Raw genomic sequence first — 13145 nt, forward strand, 5'->3', positions numbered from 1 at the left:
GATTTTCTAACAAGAAGTCAGGACTAATGCGCACTTCACAAGTTTCGCCAAGATGCGAAATGGGGTAGATGGACCACTTACATCATCTAATGCCATCTCTCAGTCATTCTGCTCTTACGTCTTTCTTGCCCTTAGAAGTAATTTGTTGGATCTTACAGTAGGATTTTTTTGAGGTAGTCATAAAATCTCTTTCTGAATACTTTCAAATGAGGATATAGCTGTATAGATAATTTAAAAAAGAAAGACATACTTTGATTTAAAATCTACTCAGTTCTTGTGTAGCGTAGTGATTACGAATCGGGCTGTGAACCACAAGGTCAGCAGTTTGAAACTACCAGCTACTCCGCGGGAGAAAGATGAGGCTTTCTGCTCCCATAAAGATTTACACCCTCGGAAACCCTGTACAGGGTCGCTATGAGTCGGAACCGACTCGATGGCACTTAACAACAACAACAACAGTTCTTGTGTGTGCGTATTTTAAAGAGCATAGTGGTAGCATAGTGGGTTATGAGCTGGACTGCTAACCATAAGGTCAGCAGTTTGAATCTACACAGAATAAAGATGAAGCTTTCTGTTCCCACAAATATTTACAGCCTGGGAAATCCTAAACAGGGTCACTATGAGTCATAACTAATTCCACAGCACATAACCAACCAACAAGCCAATTCTTTTTTATAAATGCATGTTCCTTATATTTTCAAGTCTCTCTTTTATTTATTGAACTATATTAAGCACACTTATTTTCTATTCTGTGTCTGTTTCTCCCACTGCCCCAAGTCTTTGTGTATCTGAAGTTACTGGCTTTTGTTTCAGTCTGCTCTACCTATAAAGTCTCACTTCCTTGTTTGTTTTGCGTTTTCTCGTTGTGAGAGTCTATTCCTGAAACTCTGTCTATGAGAATTCTTTGGGGCCTAGGTTTGAGATATACCTCCAGAAGGATTTATGTTTGCTTTGAGTTGTTTAGAATACTACAAATTGTTGTTGTTAAGTGCCATAGAGTCGGTTCCGACCCATAGCGTCCCTGTACAGGGTTTCCGAGGCTGTAAATCTTTATGGGAGCAGAAAGCCTCATCTTTCTCCCGCGGAGCAGCTGGTAGTTTCAAACTGCTGACCTTGTGGTTCACAGCCCGATTCGTAACCACTATGCTACCAGAGCTCCTTATTATTAGGTAGTACTTTATTTACTTATTTATTAAATCAATATTTATGTGATAATTTAACCGAAGTATATTATTTTCTCTTTTCTTTTGTTATCTCCATCACCCAAGTTAATATGTGTTTACCCTCTAGGAGTCCTGGTGTGGTACTGTAGGATAACCACAGGGCAGCTAACCACAAGGTTGGCAGTTCAAACCCACCAGTTGCTCCTTGGAAACCCTTTATAGGGTTGATCTACAGCACTTAACAACAACACTCCTTAGTTATTTATTCCTCTTTCCACATCCTACCCCTAGGAACTGCCAAAGAATATTTCTTTTACTACAAAAACAATTTCTTGACTTTTTATAATAGTTGTCCTTGTTGTTAAGTGTTGTCAAGTTGGTTCTGACTCATCGTGATCCAGTGCACGGTTTCAGGCCACACCAGGAATCCTTTTATAATATCGGTCTCATGCAATGTTTGTCCTTTTGTGGTGGACTTGCTTCACTCAACATATTGTCGTCCAGGTTTATTCATGTTATGAGGTGTTTTGCAGGTTCAACACTATTCTTGAATGTTCTAACAAAATTGTTCTGTAAAATCTTCTACATTGAACTTCATTATTACTTACACATTATTAGCAACTGAGTGAAAGTATTCTTTTTATTTTTCTTCTTTTCCTCTAATTACTACTTCAATTTAAAAAATGCTCATTACCATAGTTCTAAAAATAACAACAAAATTGGACAAAGTCATTGACTATATAAACAGCAGCTAGGACAGCAGTAGCACATGCTTGTCATGTGTGCACAAAAAACCAAGTGATTGAAGTGTCATTGTAATTGGGTAATTGTGACAACTCTGAAGGGGTGCCTTAGAAAGTTAATAAATTACCATTGAATTTTAGCCTTATAGGTATATTGATTCATATAAGCTAGACTTACAAAAAATCTTTTTGTTGTTATAACTAACCATTGTTGTTGTTATTGTGAAGTGCCGTGGAGTCGGTTCCGACTCATAGTCACCCTGTATAGGGTTTCTGAGGCTTTTAAATCTTCACTGGAGCTGAAAGCCTCATTTCTCCCTCAGAGTGGCTGGTGGGTTCAAACTGTGGACCTTGTGGTTCACAGTCCAGTGCTTATTGTATGGAGCCACTGTGCTCCCAGTCACTGACTACAGGAATACTTTTATAAAAAATAATAACTTTTTGCTGAAACACTGAAAAAAATTTTTTATAGATTCTTATTTTGTTGTCGCTATCTGTGACAGTGAAATCCTGGTCTGGCACTGTAGGATAAGCACTAGACTGGTAAAGGCAAGGTTGACTGTTCAAACCCACCTGCTGTGCCTAGGGAAACCCTATACACTGTCATGAGTGTCCCTGGGTGCTGCCCTCATCCACAGCAACTCATAGTGATGCCACTGAAGTTAATTACAATAGTTTGTTGTGTAGTTGTTAGTTGCTGGTTCTGACTCATGGGGACTCCATGCAAAACAGAATAAAGTCCTGCTTCATCCTCAGAATTGTTGTTATGTTTGTTATTAATTGTCACTACCACTGTGTCAGCCCATTTCATTCGGGGTCTTCCTTATTCATAGTCCAACTTTCACATGCAAATGAGGCAACTGAAAATACCATGGTGTGGATCAGGCATACCTTAGGCCTCAAAATGACAACTTTGCTCCTTAATACTTGAAAGAGGTTTTTGCAGCAGATCTGCCGATGGTCTACATAGATTTCTTGACTTTTGCTTCCATGAACATTGATAGTAGATTCAAACAAAATTGGGTCTTTGACAACTTCAATCTTTTCTCCGTTTATCATGATGATTTGTCCTCTTATGAGGATTTTCATTTTCTAAACATTGAGGTAAAATACATATTGAGTGCTGTAGTCTTTGAGCTTCATAAGTATTTCAAGTCATCTGCCTATTGCAAGCTGTTAACAAGTCTTCCTCCAATCTTGATGCCATGTTCTTCTTCATGTGACACAGCTATGGCTAACCCTGACCCAGTCTAGGGAACTTGTCAAAGACATAAAGATTGAATTTAGTTAATGATGAATCCATGAAAAAATTTTCCCACCAAAATACAGCCCAGCTCTCCCTAGAATTGCGGCTCAGGAGATAAATAAATTATTTTATTTCACGTGTTTTCCAAGTCACTCAAAAGTTTGGTGTCTGATTCCAAACATTAAGAAGAAAAAGAAAAAAAAAAAAGATAAAACATTTATCAAAATATATCCAGATATTCTTTCAAGAGAAAATGTCTCTGACCCACGTATTTGATTCTTGGGGAACTAAAAGGGACGAGATGGCTTATTTTCACCTAGGCTGCAAAGCATATCATAATAAAGTCAGAATCCTATGACCCACTGCACACATTAAAAAAGAAAGAAAAAGAAAAAAATGAGATGGAGAAAATGTAAATTTCAGTCATTAATTTCAGCACCACTTTGTTGTTGTTGTTAAGTGCCATCGAGTCGGTTCCGACCCATAGCGACCCTGTACAGGGTTTCCAAGGGTGTAAATCTTTACGGCAGTAGAAAGCCTCATCTTTCTCCAGTGGAGCAGCTGGTAGTTTTGAACCGCTGACCTTAAGGTTCACAGCCCGATTCGTAACCACTACGCTACCAGAGCTCCTTATTGTTGAAGTTATGGTGTGGTGCTGCAAGATAAGCAATGGACTGCTAACTACAAGGTTGACAGTTCAAACCCACCACTCACTCCTTGGAAACCCTATAGAAGGTTACTATGAGTCAGAACTGACTTGACGGTACTTAACAACAACATCAATATGGCTATTACTAGCTGCTGTTGAGTCGGCGTGAATTCATGGAGACCTCATACACAATGGATTCGTACTGTTGTGATCCATGGGATTTTCATAGGCTGAGTTTCTAAATAGATTTCCAGGTCTTTCTTTCTGGTCTGTCTTATCCTGGAAACTCCACTGAAAACTGTTCTGCATCACAGAAACATGTAATCCTCCACTGACAGATGTGGTGAACATTTTGAGTTTCATTAGATGGGAATGAAACCAGGATCTCCCTCACGGAAGGTGAAATCTCTACCAATAATTAACAAATATCTTTAAACATTAGGCTGAGCTGTGAACTGTGGTACAGGGAGAAGCTGAGGGAGCAAGAGCATGTGAAGATCAATCACTCTATTTAATCAGCACCTATCAATTGTCATGTTAGGGAGATGATTTGGAACTGGGATTCCTGATCCACCATGCAATGACTTCCTTTCTGGTAGGAACACAGAAGACTAACCGATCCCATCCATGTGCCCTTTTCCCAGATATGGACAGCCTATCGACAATTGGGGAAGAAAAAGGAATGTCTGCAAAACTGTTTAAAAGGCTTTTGGTCGAGAAATGCTTGCTGGTGTTTTATGTTTCTATAAATATTAAGGAAAGACTTGTCCCTTTGTATACCAAATAAGGCAGTAGGAAATTATAATTGGATGCTACCATGGACACCCAGATTCTATCCACAGGAATGTAATCAAGTGATGAAAACACCCTCCTGCTGCTGAAACTACTACCGGGCCTCTCTGCAGGAGTTTGGCTACAGGCCCAAGGCAAAACAACTCTGCTCTTACTGAGGCAGGAGACTGTCATTGGAAGCACAGGGCTGGAACCATTGCAAGGGCAGCTCTGGAATAAGTAGCATTGTGACTAATGGGTAAGATAAGGAGAGTATAGGACTCCTGCTGTGGCATTGTAGGATCAACACTAGACTGTGAACCACAAGGTCTGCAGTTCAAACACCCAGCTGCTCCTTGGAAACTCTACATAAGGTTGCTATGAGTTGGAACTGATTCGAAGGCATTTAACAACAACAAGCCTTTCGTTTCTCTCTTTTAATGACTTGCAATTTCTAGCTCATAAAGATCCAAAAGAAAACAAAGATGCTGTCTCACACAGGTAGCACTTACACGGATATAAAGTACCTGAAAACCTCAGGGGTTTATAAAAGTGAATGACAGCCCTTGTTCTTCAAGAGCTCTCCTCCAGGCAGAGAGTCAATAAACACCTAACAATAAGGTAAAGCAGACAGATACTTAAGATTTGACAATCTAGTAAAAATCATAATAACACAAAGCAGAATTTGGTCATGGTGAAAAGCAAAAAAGAAACACAATAAAATATTTGAGAAAAGAGAATGGAGAGATCACTTTTGATATTTGAGGAACAAAAATAATGAACAATTATTGAATTTTAAAATTCAGATTCTCTTCAATGCCTAGACATGACCAGATAAAATACTGAAATTAGAAATGTAGTTATGAAAGGAAAATACAAACAAATTAAGATAGCGTGGTCATTTTCTAACTATACCATAGTGAATAACTGAGCAAGCCATTCAACCAGTCTTTTTTTTCTCTTTCTCATCTATAAATCCATCTAACAACAATCATTTCCTCCCACTTAATGGAAAATCCTTTAAGAATGACTGAATTGATGCCAATATGGTGTTTTGAGCTCTTCAATAAAAAAAGAGATGAAAATACTTACTATAGATACTTTAGTAAACAGCATAAATACAAAGACATTGACATAAAAACATTATTCTCATTAGTGTGCTCATGATATGAAAAGAGGTCTGATGTGTACTGTTTTGTAGAAACAAGCTTGCCTTACATAAGATTCTAAGATCTTTGGAAGTTAAATATGCTTGCTAGCAGGTGTAAAACTAAAGTTTATTTTCTTAATTTCAACAAATAATAAATTTTCAACATAGACAAAGTTATAACATTTCAAGTTTTGATGTTTAGTGTAATAATGAAAAACTTTGATGTTCATTATAGAAATAAAAGCTGAAGCTAGGTGCTGTTAAGTTAATTTCAACTCACGGTGACCCCCTGTATGGCCAAGTAGAATTTTGTTCCATAGGATTTCAATGACTGATTTTTCAAGATGTAGATCACCAGGTCTTTCTTTCCAAATGATTATCAATGAACCAGTTACTATCAAGTCATTTGAGACTCAAGGCAACTTCATGACCTAATCAAAAAGCAATTACTAAATATCTGCTGCAAGAAGATACAAAGGAAGTACACAAATTATGAAAATGTCCGTTATATTCAAGGTGCCAGTAGAGATGAAATAGAAAGTCCAAAAAAAAAAAAAATTAATATGTAAGCTTATATGCATGTACAAATGGATATGGCAATAGATGAAGAAGAGCAAGTAAGTGTATTAAGGGATTCAGAAAACAATTTACCAGTGAACTAGATCTAGTAGAATTTGTCATATATCAGTAATGGGGCAAATACAAATGAAGCAGATGGGTGTTCATATAAAAGATGAACTATCAGAGTAGTTACAGAAAAGAAAAAGTTCCACATAGAAAGAACTTAGATAGGCTGACAGTGAGTGATGCAGAGGAAGCTATTATGTTAGAGACCAGTTTTCTTTTTGCAGAGTGTGATAGTTAAGGCTTTGTGTCAACTTGACTAGGTCAGCTTTCTCAGTAGCTTAATAATTGAGATGTAGTTATCCCCTATGATGAGATATAATTTAATGTGATCATTTCTATGATGAGATCTGTCTTTAACAACCAATCAATGAAAAAGAAGTTTCCTCAGGGGTGTGACCTGTTTCTACTAAGGCAAAGCTTGCTGCTTTCTGTTGAGTCTGGAGCCTGCATCTGACTTGTCATCCTTTCTCTGGTTCTTGGTACTTGAACCAGTGGCCGTCTCTATTGCCTGCTGCTCCTGGGAGTAGTCAGCAAGCCATCTTACCTGCCCAACCTGACTGCCTGTCTTCTCACCTGCCAGTCTTGGTTCATCAGGCCTGCAACTATTTGAAACAGAAACCTCCAACCAAATATTTGACCCATTTGTCCAGCTCTGCAACTTTGTGAGCCATTTTCTTGATATAAACTTCCTTCATATAAACTTCCCTGGTTTTACTTCTCTAAAGACTTCAATATTTAATTTTTTTTAATTTATTTAATATTTCCTTTTGTGGACTCATGTTGTTATTTTTCTGAAAATACTTTTACATGGGCTCTTTTAGCCATGATTTCTTAAATGGTCTGGGTATTCTTGATAGTTTAAAATGGTGTTATGCATAGTTTACTATGTAAGAACCAAAGGACATCTCTTTATTTTGCTTTGAATAGCTGACACTGAATTCATAGCTTATCCAAATGTCAGTAATATCACATGAAAGTAAGCATGTTTTACTGAGGATAATTCAAAACCAGTTGCAACAATACAGCCACAGGGAATCACCAGAAATCCAAGCCAGATTCCGAACAGAGCCTGAAATATAGCTTATCTTTGCTGATATTAGATGAATCTTTGCTGAATGCAGACAACACCAAAAAACTGTTTACCTGATTTTATTGACTATGCAAAGACACTCAACTATGCGGATCAACACAAATTATGGATACTTTTGTTAGGAATGAAAATTCTTGAATTCTTTACTGTGTTCATGCAGAACCTGTAGCTACAAGAGGCAATGGTTCAAATACAATAGGGGAGTGTTGTTAGGTTTAAAATCAGCAAAGGTCTGTTGTCAGGTTCTATCTTTTCTCCATACTTATTCAGTCTGCATACTGAGTCCTGGTGTGGCGCTGCGGGTTAATGCGCTGGACTGCAAGATCAGCCTGAACTGCATGGTTTGCAGTTCAAGCTCACCACCCGCACTTCGGGACACTATGAGTCAGAACCGCTTAACAATAACAACATCCTGAGAAAATAATCTGAAAAACTGGGTTGTATGAAGAAGGACATGGCTTCAGAATTCCAGAAAGACTGAGTTAACAAGCTATGATATGCAGATGATACAACCTTGCTTGCTGAAAGTGAAGAAGACTTATGAAACCAAAGACTACAGATTACACTTCAACATAGAAAAAATAAAAATCCTCACTACTGGGCCAATTAGCAACATCACAATCAATGGAGAGAAGATTGAAGTTGTCAAGGATTTTATTTGACTTGGCTCTGCAATCGATGCCCATGGAAACAGTAGTCAGGAAATCAAATAACATATTTTATTGGTCAAATCTGATACAAAAGACTTCTTTAAAGTATTTAAAAACAAAGATATCACTTTGAAGACTAACATTTGTTTGACCTGAGCCCTAGTCTGAAGGTGCTTCAGAAAATTCATGAAAAAATTCATTAGCTTTTATTGCATTTTCCACTAACTTTTTTTTTTTAGGTCTTTTTTGTTTTAACTGTTTTATTGTGAATTATGTGATAGTTTACATGGGAGAACATTAGCTTTATATTCATTTCATCCTATCATATAAAGTTACATTGCCATGGTTACAATCCCCTCCATGCATCACCAACTAACTAAAGGGTATACCCTGCAAGCTCGCCCCTTGGTTGTCAACACATAGCCCCTCTCCCTTTCTGGTCCCAGCTGCTCCATCTCTCCACGTCACTGTCTCTGCCACCATCGCTGGTGTCGCTCTTTCTCTGGGTAGGGTCCTGCTCTCTGCTCTTCTCCCTTGATGGTCCCAGAGGCCTTCGCTCCTGGCCTTCAAAGTCAACCACTCCCCTCCTTTTGCTGCAAAATATCTACCTTTACAATTCCAACCCTCACAGTTAGTCCTGATAGTAATTATTCACTATTGTACCACATGAATGCTATCCCCATCTCCTTTCATCAGTCCTGCCCAGACATATTGGATACTACTCAGTGTCCACTAACTTTTTGAAGCTCTCTTATTTTCAGTTGTCTCTTATATATGTGAAAGCTGGAATAGATGCCTTTAAATTATAGTGTCAGTAAAGAATATTGAATATACCATGGGCTGTCAAAAAAACCAATAAATCTGTTTCAGAAGAAGTACAGCCAAAATACTTCTTATAAGAAAAGATGGCAAGGCTTTGTCTCTCTTGTTTGGACATAGTATTAGGAGGGACCAGCTCCTGGAGATGGACATCATGTTTAGTAAAGTAGAAGGGCAGTGTAAAAGACGTAAAAGAGGAAGACACTCAACAGAATGGATTGACACAGTGGCTGCAGTAATGGGGACTCAAACATAGCAAAGACTGTGAGTATTGGACAGGAGTGGACAGTGTTTTTTCTATTGTTCTCACACATAGGGTCCCTATGAATTAGAGCCAACTTAACTGCACCTAGCAACAACAACAAACACAGCTCACAGTGATTTCACCTCTTATTCACATGTTTAATCATGAGTTGTGGTGTAGAATAAACACTAAACTGCTAACCACAAGGTAAGCAGTTCAAACCCACTAGCTACTTCTTAGAAATGCTGTACAAGAGTCGCTATGAGTCAGAACTGACTAGACAATACTTGACAACAATAACAATCACAAGGGGATGGATATGACATAGAGAGCCACAAACCACTGAATGTGAATTATCTACACAGTCTCTGAGAGGCTTTGTAATTGCATATTGACAGCAGTCTTTGTTTTAATAGTTACCAGAACTGACAAGTTAGTCACAACAAAGAAATGGGATTCTTATATCCAGACTTGAGAGTTCACACCTAATTTGCATGGAATAGAATGTTAATGAGGTCACAGAGAAGCAATTTTCTTGCTTCTGGGCCACAGATGGCCCAGTGACCTAGAGTGAGCTGTCTCACACACATCGGCTCTTGGTCAGAAGGGATTCTAAATCAACAAACTTGCAAATAAATAAATGGTAGAATTCCAGGATTGAAAATCATTCAACAAATATTCACTGAGTGAATACTATTTGCCAGGAGATGGAGCTACAGCTGTGAATCAAACAATGTTCTAGCTCTTAAGGATGCATATTCTAGTTAGTAGAGACTACCAAGATGTATGCATATATGCATACACCTGTAAATACATGAGACAAGGTGATCTGCTATGAGATACGGAAGGCCTAGTAAGACAGATGACAATTAAGCAGAGCCTGAAGGAAGTATGGGAGTAGCAAAAGCAAAGGGTGTGTCTTCTAACTGATTGGAGCAAAGTCAGGAAAATGGGTATGAAAGTAGAGGTTAGAGTGATAGAGGGACCAGGTCATATAGTATCTTGTGAGTAAGGACTTTAGATTATATTCTGAATGGGATGAAGATCCATTGAAGGGTTCTAAGCAGAAGTAATCCATGATCTGATTTATGTTAAAATGATCACTCTGGCTAATATATGGAAAACAAACTTGTGGAGGATAAGGGTAGAAGCAGAAGACTATTATAGTATTTCAAGGAAAGTCAAGATGTTTGGTTGAGGGTGGTAACAGTGATGATGTATAGAAGATAAGAGATGATTGAATTATCCATCGACTTTATAGTCATAGAATTTGAGAAGCGTGGCACAGTAAGATAAGCACTGGACTGCTAACTTCAAGTTAGGAGATTCAAACACACCACCTGTACCTTGGAATCTCTATACTGGGTCACTGTGAGTTGGAACCAACTCAACTGCATTTAAAACCAACAACACAACAAAATTTGAGATCAGGGCTTTTGTCTGCTTTGTTCTCTTTTCTATTTGTAGCTTCCAGAATAGTATCAGACACCTAGCAGGCATTAAGTAAATATCTTCTAAATAATTGAGTGAAGATAATGGTTGTTATTGTTGAGTGGTGCTGTCGAGTCAGTTCTGACCCATAGTGACCCTGTATAGGGGTTCCAAGGAGCTGCTGGTGAGCTTGAACCACCAACCTTGCAGTTCAAATGGCTTTGCAGTCTGGCGTATTAACCCACAGTGCCACACCAGGACTCTGAAGATAATGATTAGTGGGGTAAATATAATGGTAAGAGAAAGAATGATGGCTCCAAGATTTTGAGCCTTAGCAACAGAAAAACTAGAAGTGGTGTTTGCTATGTAAGATGGTGAAGATTGCAGAGAAATAAATTTGGGGGTGGTGGGGAGAGTTTGGTTTTGGCCTTGGAAAGAGGGTGAATGGACATAAAAGTCTACAGTTGAGGGGAGAGGTCATAATTCAATGTAACCATTTAAGAGATAACAAAATACAAACAGTATGTAAATCATAAGACTAGATGATTTCCAAGAAGGAAATAATATAAAGAAGAGAACTATGAGCCAAGGAGAATACCACTATTTTGTGGCAGTGAGGACTATGGGAAATAAAAAATTGAAAACAGTGGGAAGAAACAGCCAGTGAGGAAAGAGAAGAATGATGGCCCAGCAGGAAAAGAATGCAATAATGAAGACTCATTGGCTGCACATTCCTGTGTATTCCTTCCACCAAGGCCCATTTATAATGTTGAAAAGGGTATTTGCAATGAAAGAGTTATGGGTCTTATAAAATTCTATCACACAATCTCCAGTACCACTTCTATCAAAAAGTCCACATTTTCTAATTGTTGGTCCTTCTTTGTTTCCAACTTTCCCGTTCCAATCACTAGGAATTATCAATGTATCTTGATTATATATTCAATCAATTTCAGACTGCAGAAGTTGATTTTAAAAAAAATCTTCAAATTCCTTATCTTTGGCAACAGTGGTTGGTGAGTAAATTTGAATACTCGTCATATAAAATGGTCTTCTCTGCTTTGTTTTTGTCATTGTTGTTAGATGCCTTGGGGTCAGTACCTATTCATAGTGACCCTATGTACAACAGAATGAAAAAGTGCTCGGTTGAAAGCCATCCTCAAAATGGTTTTGTTTGAGTCCATTGTTGCTGCCATCATGTCAATCTAACTTGTTTGAAATCTTCCTCTTTTTCATTGATCCTCCACGTTTTCAAGTGTGATGTCCTCCTCTAAAGACTGGTCCCTCCTGATAATATGTTCAAAGTATGAAAGATGAAGTCTCGCGATCTTCATTTCTAAGAAGCATTCTAGAAGCACGTCTTCTAAGACAGATTGGTTTGTTTTTCTCAAAGTCCAACAACACCATACTTAACTCATAAGCATCTACTTTTGCAGTTGCAGAGTCTTCCTCACTTGTTGTCCAACTTTCACATGCATATGAGGTCATTGCCTCATATTATCATGGCATGGGTCAGGCACACCTTAGGTCTCGAACTGATATCCTTGCTCTTTAACACTCTAAAGATGTCTTTTATAGTAGATTTGCCTAATGATCAAATTGGTCATTTGATCTCTTAATTGTTGTTTCCACAAATGTTGATTGTGGATTCAAACAAAATGAAGTCTTTGATTACTTCAATATTTTCTATATTTATTGTGATAATATTTGCTGATCCAATTGTGAGAATTTTATTTTCTTTACACTGACGTATAGTCCATACTAGAAGCTTTAGTCTTTGACTTTCATCAGTTAGTATTTAAGTCCTCTTCACTTCCAGAAAACAAGGTTGTATCATCTGCATATCACAGGTTGTTAATGTTTTCCTCTAATCCTGGTATCATGTTTATTCATTAATCCAGCTTCTCAAATTGTTTGCTCAGCATGCAGACTGAAGAAGTATAGTGAAAGGATGCAGCCTCGACACACAGCTTTCCTTATTTTAAACCATTAACTATCTTTTGTTCTGTTCAAACAATTGCCTCTTGGTCTATGTACAGGTTTCTTATCAACACAACTAACTGTTCTAGAATACCCATTCTTAGCAATGCATACATAGTTTTCCATGTTCTACACAGCTGAGCATTTTGTTTTGTTTGTTTGTTTTGTTTTGTTTTAATTGTTTATGAATTTATTTTGTGGGAGGAAATCACCTAATAATAGTAATTTTTATTTACCATATTTACCTTCATTAGGGTTTATTGGTTTTGAAGTACAGTTCCCTAAATTTAGGGTATAATGCCAAAATCTTAGTTTTTAAACTATTTTCTCTCAAATTCTGCTTGTGTCTTATCATTAAATGGAAATAAACATTTAAAAAATTCGAAGATGCTCATCCGTGACAAATCCTGTTTAGACAATGTTATGAGCTACTCATGTCTGATAAGGTACATGCATACTTAGTCCTGCTTAACTTAATAAGAACATTAATGTATTGTTGTTGTTGTTAAGTGCTGTCGAGTCGATTCCGACCCATAGCAACCCTGTATAGGGTTTCCGAGGAGCAGCTGGTGAGCTTGAACCACC

Source organism: Chrysochloris asiatica, unplaced genomic scaffold (assembly GCF_000296735.1).
Source record: "Chrysochloris asiatica unplaced genomic scaffold, ChrAsi1.0 scaffold00182, whole genome shotgun sequence".
NCBI classification, from domain to species: Eukaryota; Metazoa; Chordata; class Mammalia; order Afrosoricida; family Chrysochloridae; genus Chrysochloris; species Chrysochloris asiatica.